Raw genomic sequence first — 24,063 nt, forward strand, 5'->3', positions numbered from 1 at the left:
AATAACTCCCATTTCTCTGCGGCACTGCGCGAAAAAATTGATGTATTTCTTTTTTTGTTTCATCTATGAACACGTCATCCTTGAGAAGCTTGGCATTCAATTTCCATCTTTCCCATTCAAGCTTCCTTTTTTGCTTTTGGCCAATCTCGAAGGTCACTAAACAATGATCACTGAAAGAAACAGCATCAACATCGTAGTTCTGACACAAAGGCGCAATCTCCGAACACACATACACTCGATCTAGTCGTGCATGGCTGGTGCCTTGAAAGTGTGTGAAATGCTGGCGACTTCCACCTCTTGCGAACTGTGCCACATCATTTAAAGACAATTTGCTCACGCATTCTTTAAGATACGCAGCACTTTCATCATTTACACGAGCAGTGGTTGAACGGTCTTGCTGATTAAGGACACAATTGTAGTCACCCAACACAATCAAACACCTCTCACAATCAAAATACATACTCAATTCGCGGAAGAACAAACATCTTTCATGCGGCTTTGTAGGTGCATAGACACAAATAACTCTAAATTTCGCTTCCCCGTAAGAAAGATCGCACAAAACAAAGCGTCCTTGCAAGCAACTTGTAACCGTTTCAACGACAATGCCAATTGAATTTTTAACAAACAACATACACCCGGCTGATGTTCCCACCGCATGGCTCACGCATACATTGTACCTCAAAGAAAATTTTGCTACCAAGCCTTCGGTCGCCTCCTCTCTGCTAACCTTCGTCTCTTGGACCGCAAGCAAATCTACGTCTCTTTCTTGCATTATGCGTTTGACCTGATATTGCTTGCGACTAGCCCCTAGACCGCGTACATTGAGCGTACCGACGCGTAATGGTGCAGGTATACTAATCATGGTGATTGTAAGCGCGAGCCACCAGTACAACGCTAACCGTGGCTCGACCTTGCAGTGGGAATACCAGGGTATTACTTATCGCGTCCCTGACCCCGAACCGGCGACGATGACGCCGACCGGACTTCGGGGACATATTTTTTACCCTTGGCGCCAGCAACGCGGTGCCACTGACGCTCCAGGCGTTTAACCTTGCGTTCGGTGTTGTCCTTCGTCAACTTCGGAATGCCTGTTCTGGGACGCTTCCCGCGTCCCGCGGTCGCTCCCGTAGCGTCTGCTTGATATTCGGCCGTAGTGATCTCGGTGCTGTCGCTCATGTCTTCCTCTTCACTTGCTTGACTTAAGGGCAGTGACTCTTGCGTGCAGCCTATTTCGGCACGTTCCTCAGTTGCCTTCGTCAAGTCCCGACTGTCAGGTGTCGTCCCTCCAGTTTTCTCGGCGTCAGTCTCCCGGGCCTTGTCTTCGCATTCCTTGGTGTTGCTGTTCGGGGCAGACTTTTCGGCCTCCTCCGCGTCCATTATGTTCTCTTGTACTTCTTCTGTTGGGAGAGCCGTTTTAGTTACTCTGGCGTAGCTCCTTGCACAATCATTACTTTCGTGTCCGAACGCCCGGCACACACCACATCGTGGCGTCTGGCAGTCCCGTCGAATGTGTCCTTGCCTGCGGCACCTCAAACATAGCGGGGACCGGCCCGGGGCCACAAGAAGGACGGTGCCACTTCCCAACTTGAAAAGATGAGGCAGGTCATCAAGCTCAACACCTTCCTTAAGTCTCATTCGCACCACTCTCGTCGTGGATGTCGCATGTTCAAAACCGGCGACGGACCAGTTGTCGTTCGACACGTCAAGGACGTCACCAAAGCTGCTCAACGCTTGCCGAAAGCTCTCACTTTGGACAGCAAAGTCGACCCAGTGCACTTTCACGGTGACGTCTTGCTGGACGGGGTCAATGACAGCGCAGAAGCCGCCCTTGACCTGAAGTCCACCCGTTTTCACCAGGGCATCCTTGTCCGCCTTGCTGCGCAACTTGACTAGCCAGACGTGATTCATCTGGTAGGCTCCAATACCCGTGATGTTCTTGATGATACCAGCGTCCTCCAATGGCTCGCGAAAATCTTCCAGCCGATATGGTCTTCTTGCCAGGTCCCCGTGCAGAAAAAAACGCACTGCTGCATGCTCTCGCCTGAAGGTAATGTAGGCAGCAACATCCTATAATCCGCGGGTGCAGAAGAAAACCTGTCACCGCGGCCAACGGTGGCCGCCAAAGAACCTCGCACGGAGCGAGCCATCACGCGTCCTTCCTCCTCGAAAGCCGAACGCGGAGTCTACTACGCCACGCCAGCACACGGAAACACGAGCGTAATTTACCATGTCAAAGCCGAGAAGCAGTTCGTTTCGCAAAGTTATGTCTTGTACAGGCAAGGTTGATGCGCTATCGCCCAGCAACTTAAACTCACGCCTGTACCAGAAAGAAAAGGTTGCTGTCCGTATTCAGCAGTATGCTTGGAAGTGCCAGAATACCCGCCGTGGTTGCTCAGTGGCTATGGTGTTGGGCTGCTGAGCACGAGGTCGCGGGATCGAATCCCGGCCACGGCGGCCGCATTTCGATGGAGGCGAAATGCGAAAACACCCGTGTACTTAGATTTAGGTGCACGTTAAAGAACCCCAGGTGGTCGAAATTTCCGGAGTCCTCCACTACGGCGTGCCTCATAATCAGAAAGTGGTTTTGGCACGTAAAACCCCATAATTTAAAAAAAAAGTGCCAGAACATCGATTTTCACTTGCGATCGCTATTTTAACTTCGGAAAAAGTCCTAAATGAACCGCCGACCCGGGACGGTGTATGGGCTGTTTCTGCCGATTTCGATAGCCGTTTCTTGTTCTTCACGCAAAGGATGTGCAACGTTTCCTTAGTTCAGTGGTGCCTTTCAGTCAACACGCCTGTCTAGTCATATATCTTCGTCCGAGAAGCGCAGGCTAGTGCTGGGAGCCTTCGGCGATAGCGCATATACCTGTGTTTATGACGCGTCACATCAGCGGTCATCGCTTCTTGTGCTGACACTGTACACATGAAAAAATTGTTTATTTAAGAACACCGATGCGAAAGCTTAAATATAGAGTGATTTATCCTTGTTATATTTCTTGATACCTGAGCCTAGACGCGCCGATAGCGTGAGGACGGACTCGGCTGATACGCTAAGCCTAAGCTTCGGTGGGGACCGATCTCGGCGCGGGTAGCTGGCGAAAGCTAAGAAGTGCGTATTTTAGCCTCAAAACTTTTTTCAGTACAATAGGGAAAGTGGAAGCGCACGAATCACTTCAGCTTTGTTATCGGTGCGATAATATAATTCAGCGATAAGCTTCGAACTCGGGGTCCGTCGCGCGTCTGAACGACTTCTGCATTTCATGTCCACTCCACAACACTGCGACAATTCCCAGTCAAACGTTACGTGCGAACTACTTAAAAACGCGGCGTCCTCTGCGTTTACGTGGTTTCGTTCAAGAATTTAGCTATCCGCCAAGTCCAAAGGGAAAATAAAAAAAGCGAAAGTGATTTTCAGTTTCGAGTGCGAATGAATAAACATGGGCAGCTCAAGCACCTTTATTCAAAGCTGGGACACGAAATAGGGTTTGATAACCGCAAGATATAGCGTTATTTAGGACAAGAGACTAGTATCAAGCGATAAAATTGTATAAATTAAGTATTAAATATTCAGCAGCGCTCGTCCATGCGTATAGAACCAGCGCGGCACAAACACAACCAGCGCAGTTTCCAGTGCGAACCAGCGAACTGCAGCGAGAACCAGCGCCTGTACAGCACAAACCAGTGCGCCCCAGTGTCATGGCAGTGGAACCAGCGTCTCTTCCAGTGTGACCCAGCTCTTATCCAGCGTTCTCACTGGTGTCCCAGTGAGTCCCAGCGAGTGCCAGCGTACCCAGTGCGACCCAGCGCCAAAAAGCGCGCTGGTTTCACGCTGGAAGACGCTGGGAGGCGCTGGTTTTTGCAATAGGGCACCCCTCATATTCCTCCCAAATTTAGGTTCTCCCACCCCCGTATCCTCCCCAAATCCAGGATGGCCCACCCCCCATATTCCCCCAAACTTAGGCTTACCCACCCCTATATAACCTCAAATTTAGGTTGAGCCACCCCCATATCAGCCTCACATTCAGCTTGGCTCACTACCATTTCACCTCAAATTTAGGTTGGGCCACTCCCATATCACTACCACATTCAACTTGACGAATCCCTGTATCACGGCCAAATTTATGCTGACGCCACTTCCAAGTTCAAGTTGGCCACCCCACCCCTTTTTATAAAGACCTATGTATTCATATGGGAAATGCGTCAAGTTTTTTGGCGTTACAGACACGATTTCGCATGATTTTGCTACAGATCACTGGGGAACTCACCCAAGAATGCTTCGCATTAAAAGCAACTGCACCGAACGAGCGACGCCGTATGTTGATCCTAAATACTGACGGCTAGCCAAGCTAGCTTCTCTGTAGAGCGACCGGGGCAGACACAGCACGGGACATTTATACAAATTGTTTTTTTATGGCCACACCTATGGATTCATACCACTTGGCTGTAGGGAACACATTATCAGTAGCTATTAATCCACACGCTGCACATCTTCTCCTATTTGGTGCATTTCTTAATTGGATGAATCTTTAGAAATAATTAACGTTCGGGCAGCGACTCAGCTTAGCAGACACTTTGTTCCGCACGAATGTTGCATAGGAATGGCACTGGCCAGCGGGTGGCATTGTGGCCCAGGTGGACCTCATTCGCTCGGAGTATGTGCCATTAAGGACAGGGGAAAGTCGAAGAAAACGCACCTTCCAGACGGACGCAATACGAATGGCCATTTTGTTCTCCCAGGTTCCACGCTACAAAGCACGAAAGTTTATTTTTTTGCATAGCACAAAGCTTTTCGCAAGCTTCTAGTTGTGATGTCCAATGAATAAAACCTTCACAAATGCGATGACTTAACAAATGAACACGACATTGCTGTGTTTTAGGAAGGAAAAATAGAAAACATAATATTTCAAGAGAACGACTGGAAAACCAGAACCGAAAGCAAATCATGAGTTTTGTGTTTCTTCCATCTGGTGGGAGACTATAAAACTAAGTCCTATGCGGCTGTAAAAAAAAAAAAACTGCGCCGCTGAAAAACCAGAACCGAAAGCAAATGTTGGGTTTTGTGTGTCTGCCATCTAGTGAGAGACTACAAAACTAGGTCCTATGCGGAAAAAAAAAAGTCCGAAGCGAGAATCGAACCGCGGCCACCTCGAAGCGTGACGAAAGGTGCGCGCAATTCTACCACTCGGCCACGGCTTCCGAGGGTTCGCGCAGTGGTACGAACATTTTTTTATAAATACCACGTGAATTTTCACGACAGTGTTACAAAAAACGCTTTTGGGAACAGTGTTACGCCATGTGTGGAGAGCCGAGCTAGGCATCAATCGAAAGCTGAGTCTCCGGACTACATACGCTGCACTGCGTATTACGATAGAAGCCGTAGTGTAATCACAGCCACGGTTCTTGCCTCGAAAACAGAGTACAAATTTTCGTCGTTTCCATAGGCTTCCATTGCTAAATCTTTAACCGCTGTGGGAACAAAATTCTTAAGTGCCATAGAGTGATCACTACATTTGGCTCGTGTGGATTGTCTTCCAGAACACGTCTGTCACCTGCGTTTTTTGATAATCGACCTGCAGCTTTTGTTATTCGCGAAAAACCCGCTCGTTCCATTGAAAACGCGCTAGCTTCGTGCCGCGGCCGCTTGGGGCGCTAGTTGGTACGTGTCCAGAAAAGCTGGATATGTCTGTGGCGAAGCAGAGACAATCGACCATTTCTTGTTGTCTTGCAGACGTTTTTCTATTATAAGAAAACGACTACTCGAAATCCCGCTTCGCTCTATTGGTCTGATTTTATCAGTGCCTGTGATCCTATCTTTTGGAGCCTCCATTGTTGGGTTCAGCAACAGAAATGTTTGCTTGGCGATCCAAAATTACCTCATTGAAACTAATCGATTTCCATGTTAGATTGATCGTTCTCCCTCCCAACCATAGCTTTCTTTTATTTCTTATCTTTTATTAATTATTATTGTTATTATTATTATTATTATCTTATACCCGGTTTTCATCTGATTATTTTCTTTTTTCTCCAAACACAAAACGTTTACTTTTAAACTCACACGCCCAAATTGTTAACTCCCCTGTTATCATTATTATTTTGGGCACCTAATTAAACCGCCCGATTCTTGGCCAATCCCCCACTGTGGGTATGTGCCATGGCAACTCAGGACAAGAACAACAACTACAACAGCGTTTCAGGAAGAAGAATCAGAACCTATTCTGACAGGTTCTGATTCTGACAGGTTCGGCGTCGTTCGGATCGCAACAGTGAGCTTTCGGGGTTTTGGCTAAGTGTCGGGCGGACTGAGTCCAGCTTTGTAGATACCTAGCAGAGTGTTAAGATAAATTTGCATTGTCTGCTACGGAGATAGAGCCACAAATGTCTAAATGTTCTCCAGGGGACGGCACGGGGCGATCTTCTGCCCTGGTCGGCCTCGCTACCACCTGATCGAATGCCTCTTGAAGCTTTCTTTCGTAGTGGGGTGAGCAGCATTCCTGTGGCGCTGGTGCCTCTGCATGGAGGAGCCATCCGGCTCAACAACCCGAAGGCAGTGCAGGCGGAACTTCAGGCGGCAACGCATCACTACTTGCACATCACTGATGTGCGACAGTTTGGCAGAGGTGGGATTGTTTGCCGTTCGCCAGACCAGGCGTGTGTGTACGACTTACTTAAGTGCTCATCATTTGGATCGATGCAAGTAAGTGCCTTCATTCCCCCGCATCTTGCCTGCAGCCTTCGTGGTTCGTGGTGCAGACTCCTCCTTAAGTCCGACAGAGACCCTAGAAACGCTCTCCGCGGCTGGAGTAATTGCTGTTTACCGGTGCAACAGAATGGTGGACAATACACGCGTCCCTACTGAGTCAGTAATTGCCACGTTTGCAGGTACGTCTTGCCCTTCAGAGATAAAAGTCTGGCCTCTAATATTCAGAGTGGACCCGCTTGCCTCGCATCCATTACAATGTTGAAATTGTTGGCGCTATGGTCACAGCATGGGTGGTTGCAAATCCAGCCTTCGTTGTTGCATCTGCGGCGGGAGCCATTCCGCTAGTAATTGCTCGGCCGAGTCGGACTCTTGCTGCCTCTGTAGTGGAGCCCACAAAGCTGTTTGCTCAAACTGCCCTGCGAGAACTCAAGAAGTCCAAATAATGGAGGTTATGGACAAAAGGCGCTGCTCACGTCAAGAGGCAATTGCGGCGGTAAAAGAAAGAGCCCATGGTTATGCGAGTGTGACAGCACGAACCCAAGCTGTCGTTGATGGAAGCCTGTCAGAGGTAATCGCTCAAGCTATTGAAAAGTCTATGGCTAAAATTATGGAGCGCATAGTAGAAAGCGTCAGAGAATGCTTCAATGGAGTGGTTACCTCAAAGTTAGAAAAAATTATTACCGAGTGTTACTGCCCTGCCATCATGCTCTGACATGAATGCTTGTTTAACCCACTCTCAGGAAAATGGAGCAATTGCGTCCGCAACCCATATAGAGCAAGTCAGGTCTGCCGCAGGTACCTCAACCAAGGCAACTAATAGCCCAGACAACCCTGATCATCCAGATACCTCAAACATGGAAATTGACGTGAGGGCACATAAAAGGAGGTGTTCTCCCCTTGAGACTACCAATTCCCACTCAGTAAATCCAAGAAAATCCTCCCTGAAGTCAACCCGAAAGGTAATATATTGGAGGAGGCTGTGGCCTCTGCGGTGCTCTCATCACTGGAAGGTAGATGAGGGTATTGCAGTGGAACTGCAGATCAGTATTCGCTACTTCTACAGATTAAACGTTCTATCGTCTCAAATTTCTCCAGATGTAATTTTACTGCAAGAAACCTGGTTATCCCCTGAAAAACAATTTTCTCTGCACAATTTTAGGTCCTTTCGCCTAGATCGCCCATCGAGAGGTGGGGGACTGTTAATTATGGTCTCAAGCAAGTTTTGCCACAGGGCAAATATATCATTCCAGCTGATGTCTCCAGAATGTGAAATTCTAGCAGTAGAAATTACTCTCCCTGGCAGTAGGCCCTTTTCATTAGTCAATATCTACTTTCCCTCGGGTGTGCAGGATACACACCCACTAGACTCGAATATGGCGACATGCGGTAAAGATATAATTTTGGCAGGTGACTTCAACTCTCATCATGCATCATGGGGATCCAGGACAGACTCGTGCGGAGAGCGTCTACGGGACTGGGCAATCACAAATAACTTTTCGTGTCAAAATTCGGGATCAGTTACGTTTCTTCGCGGACAGTTCATATCTGTGCTGGATCTTACATTTTCAGGTCCAGGTATTCCCACATCCGCATGGGAAACGGTGAATGTCGGGACGACAAGCGATCATTTGCCTGTTGTGTTTGAAGTGGTAGTTCCACAGTCCGCCGTGCAGGCTCGAATCAACTCTTTTGTGGATTACTGTACATTTAAAAATTGCTTGCGGACTACTTTCAAATCAATGGAAAATTCTCCATTAAAAGCCGAGGATATTTGCTCAATCATTGATACTTCGCGCAAAAGATCAGAGTTCCAGTTAAAGGCATGTAAAAACACTGCTTCTACAAATTGGTGGAATGACGATTGCTCGCGGGACTACAAGCGACACAAGGCTGCATGGAAACAACTCATGCATAACCAATCTCCGAAAAACTGAAAAAAACTATAAATTTATTGCTGGAACATTTAAAAGAACGGTAGGTAAGGCAAAAGACGATTACAATGTCCGACATTTCGAATTCCTTTCGAAAGCAAAAAATAAGCGTGCATTATTTCGGTTTTTAAGATCCCAAAAAATGATTCCACGCCCCTTCAACTGGGAGTCGGTAGTTTTAACCACAAGTGAAGAAGCTGACTCTCTAAATGTAATCGCACAAGGGTTAGAGACCCGCTTCGCTACCTCTCTTCCCTTCTCTCCTTACGCGCAGGGCACTTCAGAAGATTTCGAAGAGTTTTCCATGTCAGAAGTGTGCCAAGCCGTTTCCTGTTTACCAGCTGCAGCCCCAGGTCACGATGGAGTCAATACCACGATGATTAAACTTCTCTTTGAAGTCGCTCCTAACGGCTTGTTGGATACCATAAATTACTCAGTACAATATGCATGGTTCCCTCCTGTGTGGAGAATTGCGAAGGTGATTCCTCTGCTGAAAGACCAAACCAAAGGGTATGTCCAAGACAATATTCGGCCTATTTCTCTAACATCAAATTTCGTAAAATTAATAGAAAGATTATTAAACGCACGTATGGTTCAGTTTGTGACCACACGAGAATTACTGAGCCCCTGCCAAATTGGGTTTCCACCAGGGATGTCCATTTGGTGCGCACATATTGACCTAGAAAGCCGAATTCAGTTGGCTCGTTACCAAAAACAATATGCTGCCCTAGTCACGTTAGACATTTCTAAAGCATACGATAGTGTGGAATAACCTTTATTAATAAAGAGGATGCAGGATATTGGATTGCCAGACTACTTCGTGACGTGGACTGGAGAGTTCTTGCAGGGCAGGGAGTTTTACTGTGCACAAAGCGGAATTTCATCGGGAAAATTCATACAAACACGCGGGGTTCCTCAAGGGGCAGTTTTGTCCCCGCTGCTGTTTAACATCCTACTCAGCTCCATTCCTCATCATCAAAATGTAAGCACGTACGTTTACGCTGACGATATAGCGCTTTTTGCATCAGCAAGTGATATTCAGTCACTGTACGAATGCTTGCAGAAATACTTATGCGAGCTAGAAGCATGGCTGGACAGTATTCGCTTGTCCCTTAATGTAAATAAGAGTGCCGTTCCTGTCTTTCCCCTATAAGACCCAGTTACTATATCCCTTTCATACCGTCAATCTACTATCCCACAAGTGGAAAACGTCAAGTACCTTGGAATTATTTATAATGGTAATCTTGATTGGCATCAGCATATTGAACATATAACATCAAAAGCTTCTCGTGCAATGGGGATATTACGAAGGATAAGTAATTATCGATGCGGCATGCGCAGAGACACACTCATAATGATTTACCGCATGTATATTCGACCTATACTAGAGTTCGGTTGTGTGTTATTCTCTGGCGCCGCGGCTTACAAGCTACGCCCACTAGTTTTGCTAGAACGGGAAGCGCTTCGCTTATGTCTAGGGCTTCCAAAGTTTGTAGCCAACGCTGTACTCTACAAGGAAGCACGATTACCTTCCCTTGAAATGAGATTTAAAATACTTACCGTTCAAGCGTTTATAAGGCTCTATGAATCCCCACTAAGAAGATCTCAGTCCATCTTCATCAAACAACGAGTCCAATTTTTTGGAGTCAGATGGCCACGGTTTCACACGCCACAAGTCATTGTATCGCAATCGTTATTGAATCCGTTAGACGTAAATATAAATGATATAATCACGGAAAACAGCATCTCTAATTCACTAGTTATTACTTATGATGACCTATACCCAAAAAATGCAAAGCAGCTTCCCTCGCATATTCTTAACGGCTTACTCCAGGATCACTTGAATCAACTCCACACTAACGTATTATAACAACGGATGCTTCGCAGAGTGAAAAAAAGGCAGGAGTTGGAATCTTCTCATCATCATTAGACTGGTCTTTTTCTATTCGACTTCCCGACTTCACTCCAATATACCTAGCGGAATTCCTAGCTGTTATCCTAGCTTTACGAAAGCTACAATCTTCCAGGTCAACGGTGGTAATAATCACAGAGTCTTTGTCGCTGTGCACCTCACTTACTGCTCCCGGCGAGACACGGATATTGAAAACTTTGTACTCACTGGCTCCAAGTCATTTGAGAAGTTTACGATTAATATGGGTACCTGGCCACAAAGGCATATTTATGAATGAGGTGGCAGACAGCTTGGCCAAGGCTTCTATCAGCAGCCCAGTGCTTTCCCTTCTTCCAACGATGGGCTTTATCACGTCCGCCAGGTTCAGAAGATACATCCTTTTAACATCTCAATCGAACCTCAAATCATCATTGGAACTACGCCACTTACAATTCCCTTGGAGCAGGAAGTTTAGCAAAACAAGAGAAACGGAAGTTACATTAACGAGATTACGTTGTCGAGTCCCATCTCTAAACTTTTACATGCACCGATTTGGTCTGGCGATATCCTCATTGTGCCATTTTTGCAATGCATTAGAGACGATTGAGCTCTGCCTACTGGAATGCCGGCGTTTCTCCTCCATGACGAAAATGACATTAGAAATTACAGTGCGACAGCTTGGTCTGTCATTGAACACTCCGGTACTGCTGTCTTTCGGAGCGTCTGTGCTTGGGCACTCACACAGGAATGTGTGCTTCGCCTTAGAAAAATTTATTATTGAATCAAACCGATTTCATTGACGACCATATTATTCTATTCATTCCTCCTCTATTGCCTCACTGATATGGTAAAGATAATTATTTTTTTTCCTTTACGTAGCATGATAATCTACTGAACCGTTTCGATTTTCCCTCGCCTAAATTCATGTAACAAAATTTTAGACTTTCACCTCCTTTTCTGAACACACAAGCAAAGTCTGCCCGACTCTTGGCCAATCCCCGCGAGTGGGTAAGCGCCAAACTAATCAAGGACATCATCATCATCATCATCATCATCATCATCATCATCAACTTTTATTTTGTTTTAGCAAATGCGAAAACAATATATACAGTGTGTCCCACGTAACTTCAGCGAAGCTTTAAAAATATGGAAATGCCACGTAGCCGGATCGAACCAAGGTAAGGCTGTTTGCTGTCATTTGGATATACTGAGATTAATGTTTGCATTATGTCTAATTCAATAATTGGGAATACACGCAAAATGGCCTCAAAAATCACTGCTCGAGGCACTTTGCATGTATTGCAGGCTTCCTTCACGCTCGGAAAAATACTTTTACGCCGCACGTATTGAGCAACAGGGAGCTGTGTCGGGAGTTTTTCATGTAGCTCTGCAATGTTCCCGTTGACACTCTTCATTTAACTATATTTTTCAGAAGTTAATTAAATAATTTGGTGTACTTATATAATTCGGCGGTATAAAGAAATAATTTGAGCATCTCACAGCGACGGCAAACACTGCCTCACTTCTGTCCAGCTGCGTTGTGTTCGCATATTTTAAAGCTCTGGCTAAAATTAGCTGGGACACCTTGTATATATACAGGGTGTTTCAGTGAACACATTCGAAAATTCTTTGGGGTTGCCTGTGGCAGGGGGGGGGGGATGGCACAATTCTGGTTCATGAGGCGGTCTACTCCTTGCAAACGAATTTAAATGCAAAATTGACTGAATAACAAAAATGCAGAAATTAAATTTTTAACCCAGTACTTTATCACCCATATTGCAAAATAACAAATTCTAACCGTGGCGTTCACAAGGCTAAGACTCATGCAAGTGCTTCAACTTGGAAGGAATTCTCAGGATGGCACCAGCATCGAGATACTAATTCTCAAACTTTGCGGAGAAGTGCATTGGCGTTCCAGTGAATTTCTTAACGAAATGTTTTATTAATTGAAGCACACAAGTCACTGTACCCATAGTACCTAACGCCTATAGTTGTATGTGCCTCGGGTGATTGTGTTGATATTTCTATGAAAGTAATGTCACACTGGGTAGTCTGCCACTCCCAAAATGGTGGAAGCCTGGTAGTAGCCATTAGGACATTCTTCAAAAGGGGGACGCCGGTTCCTTGTGACAGTGCGCCCAATCGGAGAGACCAAGGAGGCCTAGGCGCTGGGTGGTTACAGAACAGCCTGGCCATGGACAAGTCGTGAATACTTGAATGACAGGGGTGGGCTACTGCTGAATTTGCCTTCAAGGCGCAGGAAAAGCTTAAATATGTCCTTTCGAAGTGTAAAGTCCATTTACACTTCGAAAGAACCATTTTACACCATTTTACACTTACACTTACATTTTACATTTACATTTTACATTTTACACCATTTTTCACGACCATTTTACGCCGGTGCAAAGTTCCAGCTCGAGCCATTCGCAGCATGGGAGTTCGGGCAGTTTATGAAGCGAAATGGAATAGTGCATATTCGGGCACCCCTCTATCACCCCCAGAGTAATGGCCTAGCCGAGCGAGCCATGCGCACCGTCAAAGAAGGCTTGAAGAAGATAGGAGGCAGTTGCGTCATAACGTCGTTGGCCCGGCTGTTGTGCAATTATCGAAACGCACCACACCAAGGAGGCTCTTCTCCTTCAGAGGAGCTATTAGGTTACCGGTTGCGCACAAGACTGGGCATGTCTTTTCCTCCCATAGCCTGGCCTGCTAAAGCTGTGAATGACTCGAGCTGGAACTTTGCAGCGGGAGACTATGTGTATACACATAGTCTCCCGTAATAGTCGCCGTAATTTCGCACGTATACGTGCGAAATTACGGCGTCGGCGATAAGTGGGCCCCAGGCACTGTGGAAGGTACTTCCGGCGCTCGCCTCCGGGATGTTAAGACTGCGGACGGGTTTGTCCGCCGCCACTTGGATCAAGTTCGTAAGCGGACTACAGATGAGACCCCAGCAGCCGTCGACCTGTCGAGGCTTCCTACAACGGGTTCCCCGGTATTAAGGGAACCAAGGACCTCTGAAACACCTGAGAAAATACCAGAAGCGCAACCTCAGGAGCTACGTCAATTCACACGATCAAAGAAACCTGTCGTGCGTTTCGGTTACTAAGGGTGAAGAAATGCGGTAACCCATGAACATGACAAGCAAGCTATTTCTTTCAGTGCGCATGTGCGCACTCTTTCTGTCACACCTTCCCTCTCCCCTTATCTTTTCTTTACATTTTCGAGCGTGAATAAACCCGGCGTTCTTCGGCTGGAACGACTGTCTCGTTCACTACGGGAGGGGCGTTGCCTCCACCCGTCTACCATCGCAACAGTTAGATTCAACGAACAGGCTTTTCACAGGACAAGTTCTGAAAGCGCCTTTAGCAAGGCGAATCCCTAAGTGGTGGAAAGGACATAACATTTTCAAAGCACCAGGCGTAGCAGAATTATAGATTGTGGTTGCGCAGTCAAGACGTGATGATATTTTAATTTTGTACAAGCTAATAAGGCATTTTCTGTCTCTTCCCCAGGGCATGCGTGACAAGAGTTTCTGCAGATTCAGTCTTGAGGCACCTTGCCTTAGAATAATTCAGGTGCGAGACAAAAGTTAACTTGCTGTCTAGAAGGATCCCTGAATATATGTGTTCTCGGCTAACAGGTCGCCATTCTCCATTGAGATCTATTACGGGGCCCGATAGTGTACTCTTATTAGAGAAGAGGACGCACGTACATTTTCGAATGTTTAGTTTGAAATCACTCTCGTCCGCCCACTTGGTTAAGCCAAACTGTACTTGTCGCTTGCCCATACATAGAATACATGATTTGTAACATATCGGTATGTCATCCACATATACACAATAAAACATAGCACGTGGTATGGCAGTGTAGAGTGAGTTCATCTTTACGATAAAAGATTGCCGCTCAGCAAACCACCTTGTAGAATAACAGCGTCTTGTGGATGAGATGGAGCGTTAGGAAGACGGAAGGGGCGATTGTAGAGGTAACTATGAGTCACTTTCAGTAAGTTGCCTCGGAATCCCATTTCAGGCAGATCACGGAGGATTCCAAACCGCCCAGTGGTGTAGTACGCCTTCTCCGTAACTGAAGATACTGACAAGAAAAAGGTTTGTGCACATCATCGCCATTTGTCTCAACGGGGACAAGATGATCTATTGTGGATCTACATTCTCTAAAACCGCACTATAAGGGATCGAGTATTTTGTTGCTTTCAAGAAAATGGCTAAGGAGCCGGTTAACCCTTTTCTAAAAAAAAAAACTGCATACAGAATTTGGCAGATCTATAATCCTATAACTACGGGGTGAGGAACGGTCCCTGTCCTCCTTTAGAATAGGCATTACGATTTCTCCTTTCCAGGTGGACGGAATGTAGCTGGCGGAGAACATGAAGTGAAATGATGACGTAGTGTTCTGTGGGTTTGGGCGTAAGTTTTTGATCATTTCATACATTAAGTTCTCACTTCCTGGAGCAGACTTGTGCAGGAAAGGGACTACGAATTTTCCGGAATACACACGTCTTACTTCACAAAAGTTCCTCGCCTCTTTCACGCACACGCATATATATATATATATATATATATATATATATATATATATATATATATATATATATATATATATATATATATATATATATATACAGGCAGGTTGGTTGGAGTGCCATATAGTTCTGGTGCAGGAAGAATGCGGCACTACACGTTTCTGAATTGGATTCGCGTATGGTCCTGACCAACACCCAGCATGTAATGAAAATACAATTGGGATGTCTACGTTGCGACACAGTCTACATTTATTCTAGTTTAAAACTCATTCATATGCCTGAAGAACAAGCTCAACTAGAAATGTGGAATAAATGATTGCGAATGTAGTCAAGACCAGACGTCTAAGCCGCATGTGGCGTATGTCGTTTTGACACGCGGAAACGCTGCCGCATCTTTGAAAGGTGCTACGCAAAAATAACTCGACTGCATTTTTTAAACTTCCTAATAGTGAAAAGTGAAACACTCTTGAAAACACTCGTTACAACATTCGGAATATTTTCCAGAAGCTATCTTATTTTTACTTCGAGCGATTGCCGCCAGGCATATGTGCCAAACATTAAGATACGGCGTAAAAAAGTTACAAAGGCTCTTAAATCTCCTTACGTGTAGTGGCATGCAAAAGCAGTATGACTCTTGCACGCGGTGCTTTTGACTTGGCCACGTGATCGAAATGGGCAATGTAAGTTTTGAGGATGGGCCACCCATATTTTGGGGATGAGCGAAATCACTTTCGGCAGTGAGCGAGATTGGTTTTGGTCGTGGGTAATACTGAATATTGGAATTTGGCAGTCAATTTATTGGGTGTGAGCCGGGGTACCGGACCCACGCCGCGGCTGTTCACCGTGAGAACTCGCAGCGCGGGCCGCATCAGTTCTAGCGACAGGAACGTGACGTCATTACTAGGTCACGTGGGTTAACGCCAAACGCTGGCCGGACTTTCCGCTTCATGGGGCATGTAACGCCTTCGCATTAATAAATGCGCGCAATCCTGCTGGACGCAGATACTACGTCCGTGCTTAGCGCACTTGTTCTCTGGTGAAGTACCTGCACCAAACAGGCCTGAATGCACGAGGAAACGCAATATTACCGCGCGCCCTTACTTCGAGTTCGCGCCGAAAGCGCGTTGTTTTTCATTCGTAGACACGCATGGCGTACGTTATTTATGACACGCACAGATCGACGATGCGTGTCGACCGGTGTGTGCATGAGGCGAGGATCGCTACAACAGAAACAATATTTCATCACGGTTCCTTGCACGAATATATCGTGCCAAGGCGCAGTTTGCAACCATGAGCGGTAGCTGGGAGCACCTGATCTAACAAAAATAAAGTCTTGACACTCCACAGTTTCATATCTGTGTAGCTGCCGAACAGCCGTGAATTAAACGACGCGGGGACAAATCCGCGAACATCAATTATACTTCTACGGTCACTTGCTTATTCGAAAATGACAGCATTTCCGTGAAACGGCAGGGTATTTCAGGAAGTATAGAGCGCATTCCGCGTTGGAATACGTGTAACATCACTCGTGAGAAATGGGAAACCTCTTGTGGTTCTTGATGCACCTATCGGTTATTGTAGCCGTAAACGTGCCACTATCGCCAATTGCTCCGAATCTGAAAAACTTTCCATGGTGTGGTGGACGGTTAAGTAAGTACGCAACAGCCTTGGTTACTTCGTAAATACAGTAGTTTTTAATGCAGTCGTTTTGCGAGTCGTCTATCAGTGTGCTTCAACTAACAAGATAGTTCTAGTTTTTGGGACACGGCCGTTCGCGGGTCTTTCAAGAACTTTGGGAGCCGGCAGTTTTCTGCGAGAGTCCGATTCTTACAGATAACCTTGGTTGCAACGTTGGTGCAGTGCAACTCACTGTATGTTGTGCCATAAGGACAAGTATGAGCAGCAGGTTGCCATTATCCCTCAAGAGAAAAGTATATAATAGCTGTGTCTTACCAGTACTAACCTACGGGGCAGAAACCTGGAGGCTTACGAAAAGAGTTCTACTCAAATTGAGGACGACGCAACGAGCTATGGAAAGAAGAATGATAGGTGTAACGTTAAGGGATAAGAAAAGAGCAGATTGGGTCAGGGAACAAACGCGAGTTAATGACATCTTAGTTGAAATCAAGAAAAAGAAATGGGCATGGGCAGGACATGTAATGAGGAGGGAAGATAACCGATGGTCATTAAGGGTTACGGACTGGATCCCAAGGGAAGGCAAGCGTAGCAGGGGGCGGCAGAAAGTTAGGTGGGCGGATGAGATTAAGAAGTTTGCAGGGACGGCATGGCCACAATTAGTACATGACCGGGGTTGTTGGAGAAATATGGGAGAGGCCTTTGCCCTGCAGTGGGCGTAACCAGGCTGATGATGATGATGAAGGACAAGTATAACATTGTGCCTTCAATCAAACTTCGCCTGCTCCCCTCCCTCCTAAAAAAAATGTTTACCGTAATATCTCTATGGAAAAAAACGCATCGACAATGAGCATAATCTACGAAAACAAAAGTTATCACGAAACGCAACGCGGTCCGCCTTTTTTGACCGTGCTTTCAAAATGATGCTAGTCGCTTGCCGAACGTCTTCCCCGTCGTTGCGTTCCTGTTGTAAATCAACAAATGTCGCTACCTGCCTGCCATTCAGTGTTGGCTGAAGACATTTAGCTACGAAGTCTGTACTGAATACAAAAGGTAAGCAAGAAAAACTTTCCTTCTGGCAAGTTTCCTGTAGTCCACAACCACCAATAAAGGGTCAAGCTGTTGACCAAACCACAATAAGACAAGTCAGGTATGAGCTGCGGTGAGTATGCTGTCGTGTATCATGTTCCCATGCATTACCGAAATAATTAAATTATTAAAGAACTATTTATAATGTTTGGAAAAGTGGTAATCCATTACAAAATAGTTTTCTTGCGTTGTATGGCGTGTCAGATAGTCACACGTAGCTTGGCCGTTCTGTCGCGCGGGTTAGCTTGCATTTTGCATTGAAGATCAAGTTTTTTTTAACTTTATTGTTTATAATAACCCTTGCACAAAGCAATGATCCGCTTTCCCCGCCTCACGTGTAGGGTAGCAAACTGGACTCAGTCTGGTTAATCTCTCTACTTTTCCTTCCTCCGCTCCCTCTCCCTCTAACGATCAGCCTGCGTAAGTACATACACATGTACAGCCCTTTGAACTGCCGAGCCATGCACACAACATAACACTCAAGCTTTAAAACATCTAAATCTTGTCAGTTCTGTCAACAAGAGATAAAAAAAGAAATGGAAAAATGGAACTAAAAAAAGAAAAATTAGGACAATTGTAATGAAGAAGTGTGCACGGACAAGACTAGCCAAATCATCATATTGCACTATTTTATTTCATTTATTATTGGTTCCTTTCTCATGTTCTATTATAACATATTCGTGGCATATTCGTGGCTGATTCGTGGCCTACCGCCCTCAATGGGTTAGTACCATAATATAGGACATCATAATCATCATCATCAAGTCGTCTATTCGATGCCTGAAGTGCAGCCACTGAGCGAGACGGATCGCCACTGCTTGGCGCGTTCCTGCTCTGTGTCGCTTGACTGCAAGCTTACGCTTCACGATACCTGCTGAACTGTTGAATGCACCCATCTATAGTTGACGGAAGTGCTAAGTCTTCTAGTACGTATTTACCTTGGTACTCCGGTTTCGGGTCTGTCACCAATCATGCGTGATTTTATCCAGGAGACTTCGCCTAGACCATTTCTGGCCTGCTCTAGCGCTCATCACCACATAAATGCCGTGGTGTGCAACAGTTCGGATGACAATGGTGTCAACAGCTGGCTGTCTTCAAACGAACAGCTGGGATGATACCTCCAAGTGAAATAATGTGATCTTCTGCCTTGTGAGTGCGGTCTCTTGTGGTACAAAAATCACGAAGCCGATTTTGAGTCCTGGTCAGTGTTCAAGATCAGTTTCGTTTATGTGTTCGGTCGCCCCACCTGCCACAAGTCAGCCACCGAGCAGCCTCTGAGAGAGTGAGCTCAACAGCCGGGTTAAACATTCACCACTTATATTAAAGAGGCTGTGGACCTGTGCAAACGTGTGGATGCTTCTATGTCAAAAATGTCAAAATGAAGCACACGAGTTAAAGAGGCAGCGAGATTTGACCAGGCACACATTGGTGGCCGAGGAGGTCCTCTATGCCGCAGCGCTCCTCTCTGATCACTCCCTCTGCTCCTACAAATCCGAGCATTAGCGCGGGAAGTTTCATGTCAGCTTTCTCTACTTTCATTTGCTGAGTTGCCCGAACTTCAGCCCCTGCCGCAACCACCTCCTACACAGCTCGCCCCGACGCTCCCACGAGTTGTCGAAGAGCAAGTTGCTGAGCCCTACTAATGCAGCATCTGCGCGGGTCTTTTACAGTAGTCATCTGTAGCACAAGAGTACTTGTGCTACAGATGACTACTGTGAAACAGAGGGCTACTGCCTGGCCCCACTAACCAACTGCAAGGACAGCACATTCCCGCGAACAAAGAACATAAGTTGTTAGGTATCATACTAGGCTCAATACTAAGCTACCCCCTCCCCCCCCCACTGAATACCTCAAGACAAAGTGCCTAAAATCAATGAACATACTGAAAATCATGCCGCACGCAAATTATCACAGTGGCAGATCGTGCTTAATGAATCTCTACAAAAGTATTATACGATCGTGCTTAGACTACGGGGCTGTGATGTATCAGCCTGCTACACCAATTGCCCTAAATCTACTTGATCCTGTTGATCATTTAGGCATTAGCCAGGCCAGAGGAGGCTTCAGAACTAGCCCTGTGCAGTCTCTGCGTGGAATCGAATGTGGTGGCTCGATCAGCAAAGAACGTACAATATTCTCGCTTATTTCCTTAAAGTACTTTCGAACCCTGAGAGAGAGAGACAAAAGGGAAGGAAAGACAGGGAGGTTTGCCAGTGTAAATAGCGGCTGGCTACCCTGTCCTGGGGAAAGGGGTAAAGGGAATGAAAGGAGACGGAAGATAGAAGAAACAACAAACAACATATATATCAAAACGTTTATTTAAAAGAAAAAAAATGCGAAATGCACACAGTAGCGCGGTGTTTCGCGCAATAATAGTCAAAGGCGTTCGCACAATTCACATGTCCTTAAGAACTTGAGCAAAGCCTTTAAGTCCTTGAGTGCCGAAACCCGTCTGGACCAGTGTCCTAGAACTTTCTCTTCTGTGACGAGGCGATTGTGAAGTTTTTTTAGCAGGGTCACGAGCACTTTTCTTTGCACATGTGCGACGTGGACAGTCACAGAGGAGGTGCGCGATCGTCTCTTCACAGCCGCAGGTGTCGCAAGCAGGGCTGTCGGCCATTCCAATGCGGAAGGAATAGGAGTTCGTGAATGCAACGCCGAGCCATTGGCGGCACAGAAGTGTTGCTTCCACTCGTGGCAACCCTGGTGGAAGACGGAGTTGCAAACTTGGATCCAACGTGTGAAGACGTGTGTTCGTGAATTCATTGGTGCTCCACAGAGTTAGCGCAAGCTCGCATGCGAGGGAGCGAAGGCTTGTGGCTGCATCTGTTCTTGACAGCGGAATGGGTACAATCTGGGCACCATCATGGGCCGACCGGGCAGCGTCATCCGCACTGTCATTTCCTAAAATTCCGCAGTGATGCGATATCCACTGGTAGATGATGTTGTGCCCCTTGTCGATTGAGTAATGGTGTAGTAGTCGGATGTCTGCGACTAATTGTACATTTGGTCCGTGGTTGAAAGGGGACAATAGACACTGGAGAGCTGCCTTTAAATCACAACCGATGAACCATGAATGTGGTGATTTGGGACCTATAAACTCCAGAGCAGCACGGATAGCTGCGAATTCTGCAGCCGCCGATGATGTAACGCAAGACGTCTTGAATTTGATAGCGACAGATTGAGTGGGAAGTACCACTGCTCCAGCTGAACATTTAGGGGAGACAGAACCGTCCGTGTAAACGTGAGTGCGTTCGTGGTGTTTTTCATGTAAGAAAGAAAGGACGGTTTGTTTGAGGGCGATAGATGAGATCTCCGTTTTCTTTTTGATGCCGGGGAATAACAAAAAGGGCCTGGAGTGGATGCAGGCACCACAGCGGTAAAGATTGTCATGCTGCAGGTGTGAAGTTTGACGGTAAACTTCCGTGGTTGGCGGCAATAATTCCGCTAAACGCTGAACGAGGTGATGATGATGGAACGAGATGCTGAACGAGATGATGCGATGGAAGTCGGGCGAAGTGTCTCATGTGCACCCTTGAGGAACCGACATGAATAAACGTATTGATAGGGTGGTCATGTGCGATAGCTATTGTTGCTGCCGTTGATGCACACCTGGGAAGGCCGGGACAAATCCTCAGAGCTTGAGCTTGTAAAGATTGGAGGGCTCGGAGGTCTTACCGGTCCCACCTAGTACAGGTAAGCTGTAGCGTAGGAGACCCAAGAACAGTGCGTTATATAGTTGGGGCATTGCACTCACATACGCACCCCATGACTTTCCTGCAAGAAGTCCGAGCCCGTCCGTTATCATCACTAGTTTCCTTTTTAGTATAAACTTTTTTAAACAGGGTTGAAGTACCTCAGACAGGCTGGCCAACGTTTCGATAGGTGGACCTATCTTCGTCAAAGGCGGCCTCGTCATCCTCGGCGTGTTAGTTTTAAAGGGTTAGTGCAGTGACGTCACGTGCGGGTGTTGTCGCTGGCGGCTGGTTTTAAAGCCTACACCCGACAGGAATTAATTTGGCACGCGGCAACTTAGAATCTTTAAAAGCTGTAACTTAAATCTGAAACTCTCATATCATCAACCAATACACAAAACACATTAGGCCACCAGCCAACTTTAATTCTTAACCTCACCTACTCTTTCATTTCGGAGGAAAAAAAGGGAGAGGGGGAGAAAGGGAAAAGAAAAAAAAATTCCTGCCTACTACTCAATCTAATGTGCTCTTTCAGGATTTTACGTCTACACCAAGTGTACGATCCCCTTCTTCCATGTACACTTGCCCGCGCCCGCTTCTGCACGCGTCACCCTCCTGTTTGCTATACCGATTTCGCCCCCCCCCTTCCCCCTGCCCCCTTTTTTAGTCTTTTTTTTTGAAACCCCCTCGACAACACATTCCAAAGTCAATATGCCTTTTTCGGCGCCTCAACCCGGAGTATCGCCTTCTGGATGCCGCCGTAACGACACCTACGTTAAGCGCGTGGGGCAGTGCCCCTTGAAAGACCATGCCGCTGCCTTTCAGTCACCCCACACATTGCACCGCAGACTCCTCGTCGCCACCTTAACTATTTCAAAATTACTCGACCTATTGCTTGACCGGCCGTTCTAATGCCTCAAAAACATGCCGCCAACGACTCCCCTGAATACCTCCTAACCTTTCGCATCCCCAACACGCTCCTAAGCCCCCGTATTTCTTAAAGATTTCATTTTTCTCTTTCTTTTTCTTTCACCCCCCCCCCCTTTGTTGTGTCTTGGTACGGCCCTGGCTCCCCCCTGCTTTTTTTTCCTTTTTTCCCCCTTTTTTCTGCTTCTATTTCTTTTCTTTCCTCCCCGCGTGCCCACTCTCACGCTCTTGTCCCTTCGTCTTGAGAATGAGGCTCACAGACGTCGGACGACAACGCCTGTTCCCTCTTGTAATCTCTCTCTTTAAAACCAGCCGCCAGCGACAACACCCGCACGTGACGTCACTGCACTAACCCTTTAAAACTAACACGCCGAGGATGACGAGGCCACCTTTGACGAAGATAGGTCCACCTATCGAAACGTTGGCCAGCCTGTCTGAGGTACTTCAACCCTGTTTAAAAAAGTTTATACCACAGTGTGCCATTCCATCTGCCAGCCCCTTTCTTGTTTTTGAGTTTCCTTTTTAGGTAAGATACGTGAGGACTCCAGGAGAGGTCTCGATCTATTATTACTCTTCGAAAACGGTGCGTATTCTCGTAGGCAATAGGCTGTCCATTAATTCTAACAACGTATTGTCTCATTGCTTTGCGCGTGAAAGCGACCATAGAGCACTTCTGGGAGGACACCTCCAAACCTCGTGCTCGAAGATAGCTGGATGTCAGTATGGCCGCTTTTTGCAGTCTGGCGTGCACCTGTGGACGCGTCACTCCTGATGACCAAATGCATATATCGTCTCCATAGATCGACACATGGGCGGATTGTGGAAGGGTGTGAACCAGGTCGATGAGCACGAGCTTAAATAGAGGGGGTCTCAAGACTCCGCCTTGTGGTACTCCGCGGTAGGTGTGTTGTGATGATGTACCATCCCCTGTTTGCACAAAGAATGACCTGTCTGTCAAGTAGCTGAATATCCATCGAAACGCAAGTCCCCCAAGGCCGACATCGCCCAAGGCGTCCAGGATTGGTCGATGTGTTACGTTGTCATAAGCGCCTTTAACGTCCAGGAACATCGCCACTGACAGCCTCCTTAGGCTTTTTTCGTGTTGAACAGACGAGACAAGATCTATGACGTTGTCTACTGAAGAGCGTCCGCGTCGGAAGCCTGCCATAGCGTCAGGGTATATCTTGTAATGTTCTAGATACCACTCTAGACGTGCCAGCACCATCCTCTCCATCACTTTTCCTAGACAACTGGCCAGTGCAATGGGACGGTAAGATGCCACATCTAGGGGCGAATTACCTGGTTTGAGCAGAGGGACCAGGCGGCTGGACTTCCATGCAGCTGGAACCATTCCTTCCCGCCATGAATTGTTGTACACCTCTAGAAGGGCATGCCGGGCTGTTTGACCGAGGTTGCCAAGAGCCGCGTAAGTCACCCCGTCAGGCCCAGGTGATGAGGAACGTCTACACGCTGCCAACGCCGCTTGTAACTCTTCGATGGAAAACAGATTGTCCATACGAGAATCCCGCGAGCTCGGAACGTCAAGGGGTCATGTACGGAAAACGAGGATGGCAGACCCACTACCCTAAAATAGAAATCCTCCGCTACGTCGATCTCTCGGCGACCTTGACTGAGAGCCAGGCATTTGA

At 46.7% G+C, this 24,063-nt stretch overlaps 1 long non-coding RNA gene across 2 annotated transcripts in view; it reads left to right on the plus strand.

Moving 5' to 3' along the window:
- The first annotated feature begins 11,592 nt into the window (after positions 1–11,592).
- LOC135915931 (uncharacterized) overlaps positions 11,593–24,063 on the plus strand; it is a 56,718-nt gene continuing 44,247 nt past the window's right edge. The window contains exons 1-3 of one of the 2 annotated variants that reach the window (XR_010568789.1): positions 11,593–11,703; positions 14,558–14,634; positions 14,886–14,952. This is a non-coding gene — a long non-coding RNA (uncharacterized lncRNA). The remainder of the gene's footprint in view (positions 11,704–14,557; positions 14,635–14,885; positions 14,953–24,063) is intronic. The other variant, XR_010568788.1, reaches the window with a different exon arrangement.

This window comes from Dermacentor albipictus, chromosome 2 (assembly GCF_038994185.2).
Source record: "Dermacentor albipictus isolate Rhodes 1998 colony chromosome 2, USDA_Dalb.pri_finalv2, whole genome shotgun sequence".
In the NCBI taxonomy this organism is placed as follows: Eukaryota; Metazoa; Arthropoda; class Arachnida; order Ixodida; family Ixodidae; genus Dermacentor; species Dermacentor albipictus.